The following is a 21,154-nucleotide window of genomic DNA, read 5'->3' on the forward strand; positions in this document are numbered from 1 at the left end:
CTAGTTCAACCATTATGGAAAACAGTATGGTGATTCCTCAAGGATCTAGAACTGGAAGTACCATATGACCCAGCCATCCCATTACTGGGTATATACCCAAAGGATTATAAATCAATCTGCTATAAAGACACATACACACATATGCTCATTGTGGCACTATTCACAATAGTGAAGACTTGAAATCAACCCAAATATCCATCAGTGACAGACTGGATTAAGAAAATGTGGCATATATACACCATGGAATACTATGCAGCCATAAAAAAGGATGAGTTTGTGTCCTTTGTAGGGACATGGATGCAGCTGGAAACCATCATTCTTAGCAAACTCTCGCAAGAACAGAAAACCAAACACCGCATGTTCTCTCTCATAGGTGGGAAGTGAACAATGAGATCACTTGGACTCGGGAAGGGGAACATCACACACCGGGGCCTATTATGGGGAGATGGGGGGAAGGATTGCATTGGGAGTTATACCTGATGTAAATGACGAGTTGATGGGTGCTGATGAGTTGATGGGTGCAGTACACCAACTTGGCACAAGTATACATATGTAACAAACCTGCACGTTATGCACATGTACCCTAGAACTTAAAGTATAATAATAATTAAAAAAAGAAATGATTTCAAAAAATTGAAAACGAGGGACTCCTCCCCAACACATTTTATGAAGCAAGCATCATCCCGATACCGAAACCTGGCAGAGACACCCAAAAAAGAAAACTTCAGACCAATATCCCTGAAAAACATTGATTCAAAAATCCTCAGTAAAATACTGCCAAACTGAATCCAGTAGCACATCAAAAACTTGTTCATCACCATCAAGATGGCTTCATCACGATCAAGATCAACCCCAGGATGCAAATCAATAAACATATTTCATCACATAAAGAGAATTAAAGACAAAAAAATCACATGATAATCTTACTAGATGTCAAAAAGGCCTTTGATAAAATTCAACATCTCTTCATGTTAAAAACTCTCAAAAAACTGATATTTAAGGAACATACCTAAAAATAATGAGAGCCATTTATGACAAACCCACAACCAACATCATACTGACTGTGCAAAAGTCAGAAGAATTTCCCTTGAAAACCAGCACAAAACAAGGATGCCCCCTCCCGACACTCTTATTTAACATATTATTGGAAGTTCTGGCCATGGTAATTAGGCAAGAGAAAGAAATAAAGCGAATCCAAATAGGAAGAGAGGAAATCAAATTGTCTATTTGCAGATGACATGATCCTATATCTAGAAAACCCAAATGACTCAGCACAAAAGCTTCTTAGGCAGACAAGCAACTCCAGCAGTCTCAGGATACAAAATCAATGTGCAGAAATCACGATAATTTCTATATGCCAACAACAGAGAAGCAGAAAGCCAAATCATGAATGAACTTCCATTCACAATTGCCAAAAAGAGAATAAAATAACTAGGAATACAGCTAACAAGAAAAGGGAAGGACCTCTTCAAGGAGAACCACAAACCACTGCTCAAGGAAATCAGAGAGGACACAAGCAGATAGAAAAATATTCCATGCTCATGGATAGGAAGAATCAATATTGTGAAAATGGCCATACTTCCCAAAGCAATATATAGATTCAGTGTTATTCCCATTAAGCCACCACTGACATTCTGAATAGAATTAGAAAAAAAATTAAATTTATATGAAACCAGAAAGAGTTTGTATAGCCAGGACAATCCTAAGCAAAAAGAGCTAAGCTGGAGGCATCACACTACCCAACTTCAAACTATACTACAAGGCTGCAGTAACAAAAACAGCATAACACTGGTACAAAAACAGGCACATAGACCAATGGGACAGAATAGAGAACTCAGAAATAAGACTGCATATCTACTCCATCTGATCTTTGACAAACCTGACAAAAACTAGCAATGGGGAAAGGATTCCCTATTTAACAAATGGTGCTGGAAGAACTGGCTAGTCATATGCAGAAAATTGAAATTAGACCCCTTCCTTACATCTTATACAAAAATTAACTGAAATTTCATTAATGACTTAAATGTAAAACACAAAACTATAAAAACCCTAGAAGAAAATCTAGGTAATACCATTCAGAACATAGGCATGAGCAAATATCTTATGATGAAATTGCCAAAGCAATTGCAACAAAAGCAACAATTGACAAATGGGATCTAACTAAACTGAAGAGCTTTTGCTCAGCAAAAGAAATGATCATCAGAGTGAACAGACAACCTACAGATTGGGATAAAATTTTTGCAATCTATCCATCTGACTAAGGTCTAATATCCAGAATCTATAAGGAACTTAAGCAAATTTACGGGAGGGGGAAAAAAAAACATTAAAAAGTGGGCAAAGGACATGAACACATTTTTCAAGAAAAAAAGACATACATGCAACCAACAAACATATGAAAAAAAGCTCAACATCACAGAAGAGTAGATAAATGCAAATCAAAACCACAATGAGATACCATCACATGTCAGTCAGAATGGCGATTATTAAAAAGTTAAGAAACAACAGATGCTGGTGATGTTGCCAAGAAAAGGAACACTTTTACACTGTTGGTAGGAATGTAAATTAGTTCAATCATTGTGAAAGACAGTGTGGCAATTCCTCAAAGATTTAGAACTGGAAATACCATTTGACCCAGCAATACAATTACTAGGTATATACCCAAATAAATATAAATCATTCTACTATAAAGATACATACACACTTATATTCACTGCAGCACTCTTCACAATAGCAAAGAAATGGAATCAATCCAAATGCTCATCAGTGATAAACTGGATAAAGAAAATGTGGTACGTATACACCATGGAAGACTATGCAGCCATAAAAAGGAATGAGATAATGAAGCTGGAATCCATTACCCTCAGCAAACTAACACAGGAACAGAAAACCAAACACCCCATGTTTCACTTGTAAGTGGGAGCTGAGCAATGAGAACACTTGGACACAGGAAGTGGAGGAGGGTGGGGCGTAGGGGAAAGAGCACTAGGGAAAAGAGCTAACGTATGCTGGGTCTAATACCTAGGTTATGGGTTGATCGATGCAGCAAACCACCATGGTGCACGTTTACCTATGTAACAAACCTGCACATCCTCCACATGTATCCCGAAACTTAAAAGAAATTAAAAATTTTTTTAATGTACATTTTATATTATCTAAAAGAGTATAATTGGATTGTACAACAAATGATAAATGTTTGGGGTGATGGATACCCCATTTACTCTGATGTGATTATTACACATTGTATGCCTATTGCAAAATATCCCAAAATTACATACACCTACTATGAATCCACAAAAATTAAAAGTTATAAAAAAGAAAATGTGAAGGAGTCTGATGAGAGAGATGAAGGGAAATGTGAGACAGCATGGTAATAAGAATGGGAAAACATGAAAGGGGCAATTATATGGGGAGAGGAATATGTGACAGTGGTGTAAATAATAGTTTAAGGCAATAATCTGAGAAGAATCCTATTACCAGGCAAAATTATATACTGAACCTCTTCCAATAAAGAACGCAAAAAGAGACTGTCATTTTATTAATATAAATCTAATTTATGAGTTCAAATTTATAATTAATTTATATGACAAAGTCAAAAAGGTCACAAGTTAAGGTGGTGTTCAATTTGATTCACAAAACTTATGAATATATGTGTTTGAAATTTTTGTTTCATAGTCAAAAATATACATTTTATTTATTTTTGTGAGCCTGATAAGTGTTTTAATTATATTTAATCATAGATGCACTTCCTGTTTTTTAAATATCTTTAATTATTATGGATTAATAATAATTATGCATATTTAGGTGTACATGTCAATATAAGCACACGACGTTTAATGATCCATCTAAGTTTTCATCAATGAATAAATGAATTAAAAAGTGGTACAGATACAAAATGGAATATTATTTAGTCATATAAAATAATGAAATTCTTTCATTTGCCAAATATGGAAGAACTGGAAGATACTATGTTAAATAGAATAAGCTACACACAGACATATATTACATATTGTTATTCACATATTTGAGCCAAAATATATACATTTAAAAATTGCAAATAAAACATTTCTAGACACTCTAAAATCCTTTTTATGAAAAAAAGATATTATTCAGAAGATATCTTAAATCAGTGACTTTACAGCTTCCCTTTTCTAGTCTATTTGCCATTTAATAGGGAAGTCCAAAAGAAATGTCTACAAAAATTAAATGTATGAAAGTCTAATGTAGGAATTTCAGAAGGTAGAACTTTTCAAAAAATGTCAAAAGCTCTGAGGCTAGTGTAGTTTGCAGATAATTTGGAAAAAACTATCATTTTAAATATTATAATTTTATATGTAAAAAATGAAAAAGTAGCATTGCTTTGTAACATAAATACAAAAATAAAGCCTGGCAAAAATCTTCCTGACTAGTGGAGGATATGAAAAAGAGCATAATTCTGTAGGTGAAGAGAAAAGTTCCCTTTGGCAAAAAATCTATATCAGAATTCTGATGGGTGCATGACATTTGTACTCTTATCAACTAGAGTCATGAGCTGTTTAAGTGATGGAAACACTATTTTACAGCATACAGACAAAGTCTGTAATAAGGACAAAGTGGTAAAAAGCTGATATTAAGACTTCATATCTCTTTCCTCTAGTATCAACTGTTTTATTTCTTTTTTTTAACCTAAGCTGAAGGGTCTGTATGAGGTTTGACAATAGTTTCTTCCACTAAGGCAGAGGTTCTTAATCCAAGTAATAACTTCAGAATACAACGAGCCATGTGAAATTGTATGCAAAATTTCACATAGATGCATGTATATTTTTCTGGGATGAGAATCCACAGCTTTTATCAAATTCACAAGTGAATCTGTATTCCTTCACTCAAAACATAAAGACTTAAGAACCACAGAACTGAGGGATCCTTTCTCCAACAAAGATTCATAGAATTCCAGAGCATGTGATGTGCAACTGCAAAAGTGAAATTGTCATTTGGAAGAAGGTAAAATTTTCTTAATTAAAAAGCACTAAGATAAGATTCCAAGAGCCTGTTGGTTTCCACAATTGCAAAATGTCACCCTCCAAATTAACATTAGGTTTCTGTAGGAAGCAGCCATTGATAAAGCCGTATTTAGAAAGCAAGTTTTCATGATGAAAGTGAGGACTCAGATAAGATGGACTTGCGCTTTCCAAGAGCTCACTAAGCAAACTTCTCGCAGAAAGAAAGAAAGAAAGAGAGAGAGAGAGAGAGAGAGAGAGAGAGAGAGAGAGAGAGAAAGAAAGAAAGAAAGAAAGAAAGAAAGAAAGAAAGCAAAGAAAGAAGAAAGAAAGAAAAGAAAGAAGAAGGAAAGAAAGAAAGAAGAAGGGAAGGAAGGAAGGAAAGAAAGGAGGGAGGGAGGGAGGGAGGGAGGGAAGGAAGGAAGGAAGGAAGGAAGGAAGGAAGGAAGGAAGGAAGGAAGGAAGGAAGGAAGGAAGGAAGGAAGGAAGGAAGGAAGGAAAATTTTACCCACATCATTTTCTGAAAGTGAGCAATTTTTAAAAATTATTCGTGATCCAACTTTTAATTTCTGATGCACATTACAATATCACCATCTTGTGGAATATATTAAAAATGCATAATTTTAGGGACTGCTCAGTCAGTGTTTCTCAATGTGGTCAATTAACCCCTGAGAGTACCTGAGACATACTCAGAATGTTCATGAGGTTACAAAGTTATTTTCACACTAATATAAAGATGTCATGTGTCTTTTCCACTATGTTGACATCTGCATTGATGGCTCAAAAGCAATGGTAGGTAAAACTTCATGTACCTTAGCAGAAAACATAGTAGTAATTACAAATCATAAATCAAACTCCAAGTCATCGTGTTTTTCAGTGCCATGCATTTGAAGAAAACAAAAAGCCAGTTGCACTTAAGAATGATTTTCATGAAGTAGTAAAAAAAATTAATTTGGGAGACAAGCTTGTAGGACTCACTAAACACAAATTTGCTTTATCGTAAATTTTGTTTATAAAAAATATCCCTTAGAGAACCAAGGAGTCTATGCAAGTAGACATTTATGAACATAATAGATAAGAGGCTTGTGCTTTAATCTTCACTCTTTCTGTTAGAATCCAGTGTGTTTTCTCATTTCTAAAATGGGGATACTCCTAGAAGTTGTTGCACTGTGCAGTCGTAATGATTAAAAGCTGGATATAATGGCTTAGTAAGTATCAACTCTTCTAGTGTCTTTTTGTTTCACCACATGCCAAGAGTTTATTAAAATATTTTACCTTCCCAGAAACTCTATAAAGTTGATATTATTTTCTCCCATTTAAGATGGGACACTGAGACCAAGGAAAGGTTCAAGTCACTTGCCTAAAGTCACACAGAAAAGTGAGTGGTAGAGGAGGACTTGAATTCAGGCAATTTTACTCCAGAAAAATAAAAGTCCCTTACAATTTCTGATTATTGGAAGAGAGTAAAGAAGGCCATAAAGTAGTAGGAGTTGGCATAGTTAGCTGGGGGTCTAAAAATGATGAAGAGATAACACAAGATGGACAGAAATTATAGTTGGGTCTCTACAAACAATTTATGAAAATTCAATATGCAACCTTAAAACAGGATGCAGATCCAATATACAGAAAGACCCAACCCTTTGTAATATTTTAACAAAAAAACATATGAATGAAGTTAATAGTTCTAATTAAGTGGTGAACCTAAGAGCTGTATTAGTGCAGCAAAATAACAGAACTAATATAGCATCAGGGTTGTCATGCAAGAGTCTTGGCACGAGTGCTATCATTCTTTGGCCTTCCTGAAAGTCGAAAAGCAGAATGCCCTGGGCATCCCAAAAAACCGTTGCCATGATCTTTACTTTAAAAAAAAATTGTAAGCGTATTATCTTTTTTTTATTCTTTTTATTTCAATAGGTTCTGGAGAAGAGGTGGTATTTGATTACGTGGATAAGTTCTTTACTAATGATATCCGAGATTTTGGTGCACCCGTCACCCGAGCAGTGTACACTGTACCCAATGTGCAGTCTTTTATCCTTTGTCCCCATCCCACTCTTCCCACTGAGTCCCCAAAGTCCATTATACCATTCTTATGCCTTTGTGTCCTCATAGCTAGCTTAGCTCCCACTTATAAGTAAGAACATACAGTGTTTGATTTTCCATTCCTGATTTCCTTCATTTAGAATAATGGTCTTCAACTCCATTTAGGTTCCTGCAAATGCCATTATTTTACTGCTTTTTATGGCTGAGTAGTATTCCATCATATACACACCATGGAATAGCACTCAGTCATAAATATATATACACACACACACACACACACACATAACCAAATATGTGTGTATATATATACACACCATAAATATACTATATATACATACCATATATATACACTATATACACACACCATATATAGTATATATACACACACCATATATATACACACACCATATATATATATATGTCCACACATATATATTCACACACACATATGTGTGTGTGTGTGTCTGTGTGTGTATATATACACACAACACATTTTCCTTGTTAATTGATGGGCATTTGGGCCAGTTCCGTATTTTTGCAATTGTAAATTGTGCTGCTATAAGTATGCACGTGCAAATGTCTTTTTCATATAATGACTTCCTTTCCACTGGGCAGATATCCAGTGATGGGATTGCTGCATCAAATGTTAGTTCTACTTTTAGTTTTTTAAGGAATTTCCATGCTGTTTTCCATAATGGTTGTACTACTTTACATTCTAACTGGCAGTGTAAAAGTGTTCCCCTTTCACTACATCCACACCAACTTCTATTATGTTTTGATTTTTTAATTATGGCCATTCTTGCAGGAGGAAGGTGGTATTGCATTGTGGTTTTGATTTGCATTTCCCTGATATTTAGTGATGTTGAGCATTTTTTCATATGTTTGTTGGTCATTGGTATATCTTCTTTTGAGAATTGTGTATTTATGTCCTTAGCCCATTTTTTATTGAATTATTTTTTTCTTGCTAATCTGTTTGAGTTCCCTGTGGATTCTAGATATCAGTTCTGTCTCAGATGCATAGTTTGCAAACTTTCTCCCACTCTGTGGTTTGTCTGTTTACTCTAGTGATTGTTCTTTTTGCCATGCAAAAGTCCTTTAGTTCAATTAAGTCCCATCTATCTTTATTTTTGTTACATTTGCTTTTGGGCTCTTGATTATGAAGTCTTTGCCTAAGCCAAATGTCTAGAAGGATTTTTCCAATGTTATCTTCTAGAATATTTATGGTTTCACATCTTATATTTAAGTCTGTGATCCACCTCGAGTTGATATTTTATAAGGTGGGATATGAGGATCCAGTTTCATTCTTCTACATGTGGGTGGTCAATTATTCCAGAAACATGTATTGAATAGTGTGTCCCTTCCCCAGTTTATGTTTTTGTTTGCTTTCTTGAGGATCAGATTTTTACTTTTGACTGGTCTGCTTTTGCTTTGACTGGACCACTTCTACCTCTTAGTACTGTTGCTTTGATTGTGCTTTGTCTTCAGAATCATACTGGTAAAGCTATGTTACATCTTTTTATTACAATTCTTCAAAAAATTCTTGAGGATCTTGGTACCCCTTGTTTAAAGTTTTCATTGAAAGCTCTGCTCTTGTCTGCAGCTGATCTGGGTGCAATGGTTGTGGCACTCATCAAGGAAAAAGTTTGTTCAACTTTAATTTTTCAGTCAGAATTGTGCAAGCTTTACCAGGTGAGATGGCTGTGGTGTTGGCTATTCTTTCTATTGGTAATTGTTTGTCCTCTTCAATTAGAGCACTGTGTTCATCCATTCTTTGTATTGCTATAACAAAATAACTGAGGCTGAGTAATTTATAAACAAAACAGGTTGAATTGGCTCATGGTTCTGAAGGCTGTACGGGAATCATGGTGCTGGCATCTGCTTCTGATGAGTGCCTCAGGACCCTTACATTCATAGCAGAGGCAAAGTAGGGGCAAGCATGTCATGTGGCGAGAGCAGAAGGAAGAGATAGAAGAAGGAGGTGCCACACATTTTTAAACAACCAGATCTTTTGTGAACTTGCTCATTACCAAGGGAATGGCACTAAACCATTGATGAGGAATACTCCCCCATGATCCAAACACCTCCCATGATGCAACACCTCTAACCTTGGGAATTAAATTTAACATGAGATTTATTTGAAAGGAGAAAATATCTGAACCATATTATTCTTTCCCTGGCCCCTCAAATTTCTTGTATACCTAAGCCAGGTAATTTACATAGCAAAATATAATAATCTCTTCCCAATGGTCCCCCGATGTATTCACTTGTTCCATCATCAAGCCCAAACTTCTAAATCTTATCTGAGACTTATCTCCTTCCACATATGAGCGGTAAAATAAAAAACAAAATAAAAATAAATCCTTTGAGCTATGGCTCAAGTTGAAACAGCCAGGATACGGGAAGCGATGTCCCGAGACTGAGCAAGAAAATGGGGCGCCAGGCCTGGCCCCCATAACAATTGTTTTTCTCCTAAACTTCTGGGTCTGTTTGATGGGAGGGTATTTCTTGTACATCTCTGAAATGTCTTCAAGTCCTTTTTTCATTGTCTTGGTTACCAGTACCTGGTTCTCTTTTGCACACACAACTCTCTCTAGAAAGTGGTTGCTCCATGACCTGCTTGAATTGCTCCCCAGAAAATAAGCTTTTATTTTCTACGACATGGCTAGGCTGCAAATTTTCCAAACTTTCATGCTCTGATTCCGCTTTAAATATAAGTTCCAATCTTAAAGTCATTATTATAAGCCACTATGTCTAACATTTATGTCTCTAATCCATCTTGAATTAATTTTCATATGAGGAGTAAGGAAAGGATCCAGTTTCAGCTTTCTACTTATGGCTAGCCAATTTTCCCAGCACCATTTATTAAATAGGGAATCCTTTCCCCATTTCTTCTTTCTATCAGGTTTGTCAACGATCAGATTACTGTAGATGTGTGGTATTATTTCTGAGGACTCTGTTCTGTTCCATTGGTCTATATCTCTGTTTTGGTACCAGTACCATGCTGTTTTGGTTCCTGTAGCCTTGTAGTATAGTTTGAAGTCAGGTAGCGTGATGCCTCAGCTTTGTTCTTTTGACTTAGGATTGTCTTGGCAATCACGGGCTCCTTTTGGTTCCATATGAACTTTAAAGCAGTTTTCAATTCTGGAATGAAACTCATTGGTAGCTTGATGGGGATGGCATTGAATCTATAAAATAACCTTGGGCAGTATGGCCATTTTCATGATATTGATTCTTCCTATCCATGAGCATGGTATGTTCTTCCATTTGTTTGGTATATCTTTTATTTCACTGAGCAGTGGTTTGTAGTTCTCCTTGAAGAGGTCCTTTCCACCTCCGGTTGGAGTCCTAGGTATTTTATTCTCTTTGAAGCAATTGTGAATGGAAGTTCATTCATGATTTGGCTCTCTCTGTTTGTCTGTTACTGGTGTATAAGAATGCCTTTGTGATTTTTGCACATTAATTTTGTATCCTGAGACTTGCTGAAGTTGCTTATCAGCTTAAGGAGATTTTGGGCTGAGACAATGGGGTTTTCTAAATATACAATCATGTCATCTGCAAACAGGGACAATTTGACTTCTTCTTTCTAACTGAATACCCTTGATTTCTTTCTCTCTTGCCTGATTGCCCTAGCCAGAACTTCCAACACTATGTTGAATAGGAGTGGTGAGAAGGGGCATCCGTCTTTAATGCCAGTTTTCAAAGGGAATTTTTCCAGTTTTGCATTCAGTATGATGGCTGTGGGTTTGTCATAAATAGCTCTTATGATGATTTGCCGAGATACGTTCCATCAATACCGAATTTATTGGCGTTTTAGCATGAAGGCTGTTGAATTTTGTCAAAGCCTTTTTCTGCATCTATTGAGATGTCATGTGATTCTTGTCTTTGGTTCTGTTTGCTATGCTTTTAGGTTATGTTTGACTTGATTTCTTGAATGTTGAACCAGCCTTGCATCAGGGATGAAGCCCACTTGATCATGGTGGATAAGCTTATTGATGTGCTGCTGAATCCGGACATTATTTTATTGAGGATTTTGTTGTCGATGTTCATCAGGGATGTGGTCTAAATTCTCTCTTTTTTTGTTAATGTCTCTGCCAGGCTTTGGTATCCAGGATGATGTTGGCCTCATCAAATGGAGTTGAGGAGGGATTCCCTCTTTTTCTATTGATTGGAATAGTTCAGAAGGAATGGTGCCAGCCTCCTTGTACCTCTGGTAGAGGTCAGCTGTGAATCCATCTGGTGCTAGCTTTTGGTTCATAGCCTATTAATTATTGCCTCAATTTCAGAGCCTGCTATTGGTCTATTCAGGTTCAACTTCTTCCTGGTTTAGTCTTGGAAGAGTGTAAGTGTCAGGAAATTATCCATTTCTCCTAGATTTTCCAGTTTATTTGCATAGGGTGTTTATAGTATTCTCTGATGGTAGTTTGTATTTCTGTGGGGTGCGTTGGTATCCCTTTATCATTTTTATTCGTCTATTTTGATTCTTCTACTTATCTCATTAAGACAGTTTTCTTCTTTGTTGTCTTGCTAGTGGTCTGTCAATTTTGTTGATCTTTCAAAAACCAACTTCTGGATTCATTGATTTTTTTGGAGGATTTTTGTGTCTCTATCTCCTTCAGTTCTGCTCTGATCTTAGTTATTTCTTGCCTTCTGCTGAAACTTTTTGAATGTGTTTGGCTCTTGCTTCTCTAGTTCTTTTAATTGTGATGTTAGAGTGTCAAATTTAGATCTTTCCACCTCTTGTGATCATTTAGTGCTATCAATTTCCCTCACTACACACTGCTTTAAATGTGTCCAGAGATTCTGGTATGTTGTATCTTTGTTCTCATTGGTTTCAAGAATATCTTTATTTCTGCCCCTTCATTGGATTGTATGCCAGTAGTCATTCAGAACGGGTTGTTCAGTTCCATGTAGTTGAGCGGTTTTGATTGGGTTCTTAGTCCACGGGGATTCTAATTTGATTGCACTGTGGTCTGAGAGACAGTTTGTTATATTCTGTTCCTGTACATTTGCTGAGGAGTTACTTTACTTCCAATTATGTGGTCAGTTTTGGATTAACTGTGATGTGGTGCTGAGAAGAAGTATATATTCTGTTGATTTGGGGAGTGGAGAGTTCTACACCATAAAACCCTAGAGGAAAACCTAGGTAGTACCATTCAGGACATAGGCATGGGCAAAGACTTCATGTCTAAAACACAAAAGCAATGGCAAAAAAGCCAAAGATGACAAATGGGATCTCACATTAAACTAAAGAGCTACTGCAGCAAAAGAAACTACCATCAGAGTGAACAAATAGCCTATAGAATGGGGAGAAAATTTTTGCAATCTACTCATCTGACAAGGAGTATTATCTAGAACCTACAAAGAACTCAAACACATTTACAAGAAAAAAACAAACAACCCATCAAAAATGGGCAAAGGATATGAACAGACGGTTCTCAAAAGAAGACATTCATACAGCCAACAGGCATGAAAAATGCTCATCATCTAAACGGCCATCAAATGCAAATCAAAACCACAATGAGATACCATCTGCACCAGTTAGAATGATGATCATTAAAAGTCAGGAAACAACAGGTGCTGGAGAGGGATGTGGAGAAATAGGAACACTTTTACACTGTTGGTAGGATTGTAAACTAGTTCAACCATTATGGAGAACAGTAGGATTCCTCAAGGGATCTAGAACTAGATGTACCATATGACAGCCATCCCATTACTGGAGTAGCAGAGCCAAGGATTATAAATCATGCTGCTGCCAGAACACACATGCTGCGATATGTTTGTGCGGCCTGTCTAATAGCAAAGACTTGGAATCAACCCAAATGTCCATCGGTGACGGCTGGATTAGAAACTGTGGCACATATACACCATGGAATACTATGCAGCCATAAAAGGATGAGTTTGTGTCCTTTGTAGGGACATGGATGCAGCCAAACCATCATTCTTAGCAAGCTATCACAGAACAGAAAATAACCAAATACCGCATGTTCTCACTCAGGTGGGAACTGAGCGATGAATCACTTGGACTCGGGAAGGGAACATGCTCACCAGGACCTATCATGGGGAGGGGGAGGGAGGATTGCATTGGGGTATACCTGATGTGAAAATGGCTTGAGGTTGATGGTGCTGGCGAGTTGATGGTGCAGCACAGCAACATGGCACAAGTATACATATGTAACAAACCTACGTTATGCACATGTACCCTAGAACTTAAAAATTATAATAATAATAATAATTTTTTTTTAAAAAGCCACTATGCTCACATATCTGAAAGAATGCAGCTATTAGAAGGAGCCAGACCACATCTGGAATGATTTCTTGCTTAGAAATATCTTCTGCCAGATATCCTAAGTCCTAATTCTTAAGTTAAAACTTCCAACGATCCTTAGGGCATGAACACAATGCAGCCAGGTTTTTTGATAAAGCACAAGGTGACTTTTGCTTCAGTTCTGAATAACTTCCTCATTTCCCTCTGAAACCTTATCAGTCTGGCCTTCACTGTCCATATTTCTATCAGCATTTTGGTCACAATCACTTAACAAGTTTTTTTTTTTTCTTTTTTATTATACTTTAAGTTCTAGGGTACATGTGCACAATGTGCAGGTTTGTTACATATGTATACATGTGCCATGTTGGTGTCCTGCATGCATTAACTCGTCATTTACATTAGGTATATCGCCTAATGCTATCCCTCCCCCCTCCCCCCACCCCATGACAGGCCCTGGTGTGTGATGTTCCCCTTCCTGTGTCCAAGTGATCTCATTGTTCAATTTCCACCTATGAGTGAGAACATGCAGTGTTTGGTTTTCTGTTCTTGTGATAGTTTGCTGAGAATGATGGTATCCAGCTGCATCCACGTCCCTACAAAGGACACAAACTCATCTTTTTTTATGGCTGCATAGTATTCCATGGTGTATATGTGCCACATTTTCTTAATCCAGTCAGTCACCGATGGACATTTGGGTTGATTCCAAGTCTTTGCTATTGTGAATAGTGCCACAATAAACCTACGAGTGTGTATGTCTTTATAGCAGCCTGATTTATAATCCTTTGGGTATATACCCAGTAATGGGATGGCTGGGTCAAATGGTATTTCTAGATCTAGATACTTGAGGAATCACCACACTGCCTTCCATAATGGTTGAACTAATTTATACTCCCACCAACAGTGTAAAAGTGTTCCTATTTCTTCACATCCTCTCTAGCACCTGATGTTTCCTGACTTTTTAATGATTGCCATTCTAACTGGTATGTGATGGTATCTCATTGTTGTTTTGATATGCATTTCTCTGATTGCCAGTGATGATGAGCATTTTTTCATGTGTCTGTTGGCTGTATGAATGTCTTCTTTTGAGAACTGTCTGTTCATATCCTTTGCCCATTTTTTGATGGGTTTGTTTGTTTTTTTCTTGTAAATGTGTTTGAGTTCTTTGTAGGTTCTAGATATTACCTCTTTGTCAGATGAGTAGATTGCAAAAATTTTCTCCCATTCTATAGGTTGCCTGTTCACTCTGATGGTAGTTTCTTTTGCTGTGCAGAAGCTCTTTAGTTTAATGAGATCCCATTTGTCAATTTTGGCTTTTTTTGCCACTGCTTTTTGTGTTTTAGACATGAAGTCCTTGCCCATGCCTATGTCCCGAAAGGTATGGCCTAGGTTTTATTCTAGGGTTTTTTTGGTTTTGGGTCTAACATTTAAGTCTCTAATCCATCTTGAATTAATTTTTGTATAAGGTGTAAGGAAGGGATTCATTTTCAGCTTTCTACTTATGGCTAGCCAGTTTTCCCAGCAGCATTTATTAAATCGGAAATCCTTTCCCCGTTTCTTGTCTTTGCCAGGTTTCTCAAAGATCAGATGGTTGTAGATGTGTGGTATTATTTCTGAGGGCTCTGTTCTGTTCTATTGGTCTATATCTCTGTTTTGGTACCACTACCTTGCTGTTTTGATTACTGTGGCCTTGTAAGTTTTTAAGATGATCCAAACTTACCAATGTCTTCCTGTCATCTTCTTACCCCTCAATACTCTTCTAACCTCTGCCCATTACCCAGTTTCAAAGCCATTTCCACATTTTCAGGTATCTTTATAGCAATTCGCCATTCTTGGTAACAATTTTCTGTGTTATGCCGTACTTGCACTGAGAGAGAGAGAGAGAGAGAGAAAGGTGCTATATGCTTTTAAACAACCAGATATCACATGAATTTGCTCATCACCAAGGGGATAGTACTAAGTCATTCATGAGGGATGTGCTCCCATGATCCATACACCTCCCATGATGTCCCACCTCCAACACTGGGAACTACACTTGGAAGGTACAAAATTCAAATTATATCAGGCATGAACAAGATTAATTTTTCCTTGCAAATCAATGTAAATGGTCTGTAACTATGAGTTTTATCTTCCACATCATCTTGTCCCGTCTCAGAGTGAGTTATCCATTTGAAAAGTGCAGATTTATTTGAGGTATTTTTCCCATAAGCTTTTTGTAAAGCATTGATGATTTTATTATTCTTTCACCAAGGTTTTACTATACTTTTGATGTTGTTTCTTCAATTTTAGCAGAATTTATGTTGCTCTGATCGAGTTGTTTCGAACTGATGTCTGATACTTGTTAGTGCCTCAAACTATAATAACCAAATAGCATAGCACCAATAAAAAAATAGACACATAGTTTAATGGAACAGAATATAGAAACCAGAAATAATGCCACATACAACCAACTCATTTTCAACAATGTCAGTAAAAAGTATACACTAGGCAAAAAACACCCTATTCAATAAATGGTGTTGGGAAAATTGGTTAGCCATACCCAAAAAAATTAAACTTAACCCATATCTCTAACCATATATAAACTCCTCAGTTCAAGATGGATTAAAGACCTAAATTTAAGACCTGGAAATTATAAATATCTTAGAAGAAAACCTAGAAAAATTTTTTCTGGACATTGTCCTAAGCAAAGAATTTATGACTAAGTACTCAAAAGTAAATGCAACCAAAACAAAAATAGACAAATGGGACTAGATTAAACCAAAAAGCCCCCACAGAGAAAAGGAAATAATCAACAGAGTAAATAGACAATCTACACATTAGGAGAAAATATTTGCAAACTATGCATCTAACAAAGGGCTAAAATCCAGAACCTACAATGAACCTCAAACAATTCAACAAGATTTTGAGGAGAGCTAAGATATCTGACTACGTGCAGCCAGGAAGAGCTTTTTCCAATGAGAGAGACAAGACCATCAAGCAAACTGGTATGCTCTAAATATATCTTTGGAAAGAAGGCATTGAGAATGGACACGGAGAGAACACAGGCACTGGGATGAAAAGGGAGAAAGCTGGGAACTCTGCATGTGGTTGCTGAGCACCAGTACTCATAGAAATAACTGGCTTCTAGGGAAGCGGTGAGTAAAGTAGACATGGAGTGGCCTACTCTCACGATGAACCTCTGGGATCCTTCCTAGCTGCAGGAGACACCACGAACCCCATGGAATTCGGAACTGTTGGGTAGAACTGCACAGAGAGCTTTAAGAGACAGAACTCCTGCCTACATGAAGCCTAGAAGGTTTGGTGAAGGAAGGGATTCAGTGGAACACAGCCATGGGCACCCATATCCCAAGGCTCACTATACTCCTCTAGGCAGCTTTAGCCTTTGTTAGCTTCCAGACTCGTGGGATAAAGCCAGTCTTATCTTTGTGCTCTCCTGTTACCCCTCCCAGGGTCCCTGCCTGGCCATAACCACTTGCAGCCTAACCTCAACTTGCCAGTTGTCACCACTTCTATAGCTCTTTACCCAGGAGACCCTGCCTACCTATTGGAGTGCTTTTGCAAACAGAACCCCATCAGTGCATACCCACCCACAGACTCCCTCCATTTTCAACCTATGGTACAACACTGTATTAATCAAAACAGCAAGGTATTGGTAACAAAATAGATACATAGACCAAGGGAACAGGTTCGAGAACTCAGAAATAAACCTGCACACCTACAATAATCTGATCTTCAACAAAGCCAGCAATAATAAGCAATGGGGAAAAAACTCTATAGTCAATAATTGTGCTGAATCAACTGGTCAACCATATGCAAAAGATTAAAACCAGACTCCTTTTCACCCTATAAAAAAACAAAAACAAACTCAAGTTGGATTAAAGACTTAAAAATATGATGTAAAACAACAAAAGCCCTAGAAGAAAATCCAGAAAATACTATTGTAGACTAGGCTTGGCAAAGATTTTATGATTAATCCTCTGAAAGCAATTGCAGCAAAAATAAAAAAGGACAAGTGGTATCTAATTAAAATAAAGAGATTTGCACACCAAAAGAAACAATAAACAGAGTAAAGAGATAACATACAGAATGGGAGAAAATACTCACAAACTATGCATCTCACAAAGGTTTAATATCCAGAAACTATAAAAAACATAAACAAACATGCAAAAAACAAACACCCCCATTAAAAATGGGCAAAGAATGTGAACAGACACCTCAAAAGAAGATATACACATGTGCAACAAATATATTTAAACACTCAATATGACTTATCATTAGACAAATGCAAGTCAAAACCACAATGAGATACCATCTCAGACCATCCAGAATGGTTATTACTAAAAAGTTAAAGTGTACATATATATATATCGGATGCTGGCGTGCGTACAGGAAAAAGGATGCTATGCGCCGTTAATTGGGAATGTAGTTTAGTTCAACCTGCTTAATGATTTAATTTCTCAAAGAACTTAAAAGCCTTAACTAACATCTAACTGGCGTCCATTACAGAGGTGCTTTTAAAAGATGTAAATCGATTCTAGGGACGCGACTCATCCTTTTTATGGCTGCACCAAGTATTTCCGTTATGCTCGCCACCGGCTACCCCATCAGTCTATCACTGATGGACGGGGTTTGGTTGAGTCTTTGCTGTTGTGAATGGTGCGTGAGCGGCATTGGCAAAAATTGTGTCTTTATGGCAGCGCTGTTTAATCCTTTGGTTCTATGCCCAGTAGTAGGGATGGCTGGGTCATGTTGCGCCTAAGTTACCGGAACTCGCCGAGGAATGTACACCAACCGCGATAAGTTGAACTAGTTTACAATCCACCAACAGTGTAAAGTATTCCCTATTTCTCATCCTCTCCAGCACCTGTTGTTTCCTGGCTTTTAATACGATCATCCATTAACTAGTATGAATAAATTATCATTATAGTTTTGATTTACATTCCTCAGTAGCCAGTGGTATTGAAGCATTTTCATATATCCCTATGGCTATATAGATATCTTCTGCAAGAATGTCCTATTTCATATCTTTTGCCCTTTTTTGATTAGAGTTTATTTTGTTTTTTTCTTGTAAATTTGGTTTGGAGTTCTTTTATAGGTTCCTGGATGTGGCCCTTTGTCAGATGAGTAGATTGCAAACTTATTTTCCTCATTCCTTGCGTTTAGCATTCCTCTGGTGGTAGTTTCTTTTGCTGTGCAGAAGCTCTTTAATTTAGCTAGGATCATTTGTCAATTTGAAAACTTTTTGCCTGCTATTACTTTTGAACATGAAATCTTGCCAATATATCCCTGGTCATTGTTTCACCTAGGTTTTCCCTCTACAGTTTTATAGTATTAGATCTAACATGTAAGTCTCTAATCCATGTAGTTAGTTTTAGGTATGGGGTAAAGGAAGGATCCAGTTTCGGCTTTCTGCTTGTGGCTGGCCAGTTTTCCCCGGCGCATGGGATTGCTGGGTCAGATGGTATTTCTGGATTTTCCACTAGATCAGCCAGGGAATCGACATGATCTTCCACAACAGTTGAACTAATTCCCCCTCCACCAACAGTATAAAATATTTCCTAATGCCCTACTCCACATCCTCTTCAGCATTTGTTGTTTCCTGTTTATGTGACAGATTATGTTTATTGATTTGCATATGTTGAACCAGTCTTGCACCCCAGGGATTAAGCTGACCTGATCATGGTTGATAGGCTTTTTGATGTGCTGCTGGATTCGGTTTGCCAGTATTTTATTGAGGATTTTCACATCAATGTTCATCAGGTATTGGCCTGAAAATTTCTTTTTGGTTGTTATTGTGTCTCTACAAGGTTTTGGTATCAGGATGCTGCCTACCTCATAAAAAGAGTTAGGGCGGTGTCCCTCTTTTTCTATTCTTTGGAATAGTCTCAGAAGGAATGGTACCAGTTACTCTTTGTACCTCTGGTAGAATTTGGCTGTGAATCCGTCTTCGCCTGAACTTTTTTGGTTGGTAGGCTATTAATTACTGCCTCAATTTCAGAACTTGTTATTGATCTATTCAGAGATTTGACTTCTTCCTGGTTTAGTCTTGGGAGGATGTATGTGTCCAGGAATTTTTCCCTTTCTTCTAGATTTTTAGTTTATTTATGTAGAGGTGTTTATAGTATCCTGTGATGATATTTTGCATTTCTCTGGGATTGGTGGTGATATCCACTTTATCAATTTTTATTGCATCTATTTGGTTCTTCTCTCTTTTCTTCTTTATTATTCTTGTTAGCAGTCTATTTTGCTGATATTTTTCAAAAACGGCTCCTGGATTCATTGATTTTTTGAAGGGTTTTTTGTGTCTTTATCTCCTTCACTTCTGCTCGAATCTTAGTTATTTCTTGTCTTCTGCTAGCTTTTGAATTTGTTTGCTCTTGCTTCTCTAGTTCTTTTAATTATGATGTTAGGGTGTCAATTTTAGATCTTTTCTGCTTTCTCTTGTGGACATTCAGTGCTATAAATTTCCCTCTACACACTGCTTTAAATGTGTCCCAGAGATTCTGTTACATTGTGCCTTTGTTCTCATAGGTTTCAAGGAACATCTTTATTTCTACCTTCATTATTTATTCTAATTTGTTTGCATTGTGGTCTTGGAGACTATTATTATTTCTGTTCCTTTCCATTTGCTAAGGATTGTTTTACTCCCAATAATATGGTCAGTTTTAGAGTAAGTGCAATGTGGTGCTAAGAAGAATACATATTCTGCTGATTTTTGGTAGAGAGTTCTGTAGATGTCTATTAGGTCTCCCTGGTCCAGAGCTGAATTCAAGTCCTGGATATCTTTTTTAGTCTTCTGTCTTTTTGATATCTCTAATATTGACAGTGGGGTGTTAAAGTCACCCACTATTATTGTGTGGGAGTTTAAGTCTCTTTTTAGGTCTCTAAGAACTTGCTTTATGAATCTGGGTGCTCCTGTAGTGAGTACATATATATTTACGATAGATAGCAGAAGAAAGGATATCAGAGATTGAAGATCAACTCAATGAAATAACGCGTGAAGACAAGATTAGAGAAATAAAGAATGACAAGAAACGAACAAAGACTCCAAGAAATATGGGACTATGTGAAAAGACCAAATCCACATTTGATTGATGTACTGGAAAGTGACAAGGAGAATGGAACCAAGTTGGAAAATACTCTTCAGGATACTATCCAGGAGAACTTCCACAACCTAGCAAGGCAGGACAACATTCAAATTCAGGAAATACAGAGAACACCACAAAGATACTCCTCAAGAAGAGCAATCCCAAGACACATAATCGTCAGATTAATCAAAGTTTAAATGAAGTAAAAAATGTTAAAAGCAACCAGAGAGAAAGATCAGGTTACCCACAAAGGGAAGGACATCAGACTAACAGCAAATCTCTCTACAGAAACCCTACAAACCAGAAGAGAGTGGGGGCTGATATTCAACATTTTAAAAATAATTTTCAACCCAGAATTTCATTTCCAGCCAAACTAAGCTTCATAAGCAAAAAAGAAATCAAATCCTTTACAGACAAGCAAATGCTGAAAGATTTTGTCACCACCAGGCCTGCCTTACAAGAGTTCCTGAAAGAAGCACTAAACATGGAAAGGAACATCTGTACCAGCCACTGCAAAAACATACCAAATTGTAAAGACCATCAACGTTATGAAGAAACTTCATCTACAAGTGAAATAACCAGCTAGCATCATAATGACGGATCAAATTCACACATGACAATATCAACCTTAAATGTAAATGGGCTAAATGCCACTATTAAAAGACACAGACTGGCAAATTGGATAAAAAGTCAAGACCCATCGAAGTACTGTATTCAGGTGACCCATCTCACTTGCAAAGACACACATAGACTCAAAATAAAGGGCTGCAGGAAGATTTACCAAGCAAATG

This window comes from Papio anubis, chromosome X, assembly GCF_008728515.1.
Source record: "Papio anubis isolate 15944 chromosome X, Panubis1.0, whole genome shotgun sequence".
NCBI classification, from domain to species: Eukaryota; Metazoa; Chordata; class Mammalia; order Primates; family Cercopithecidae; genus Papio; species Papio anubis.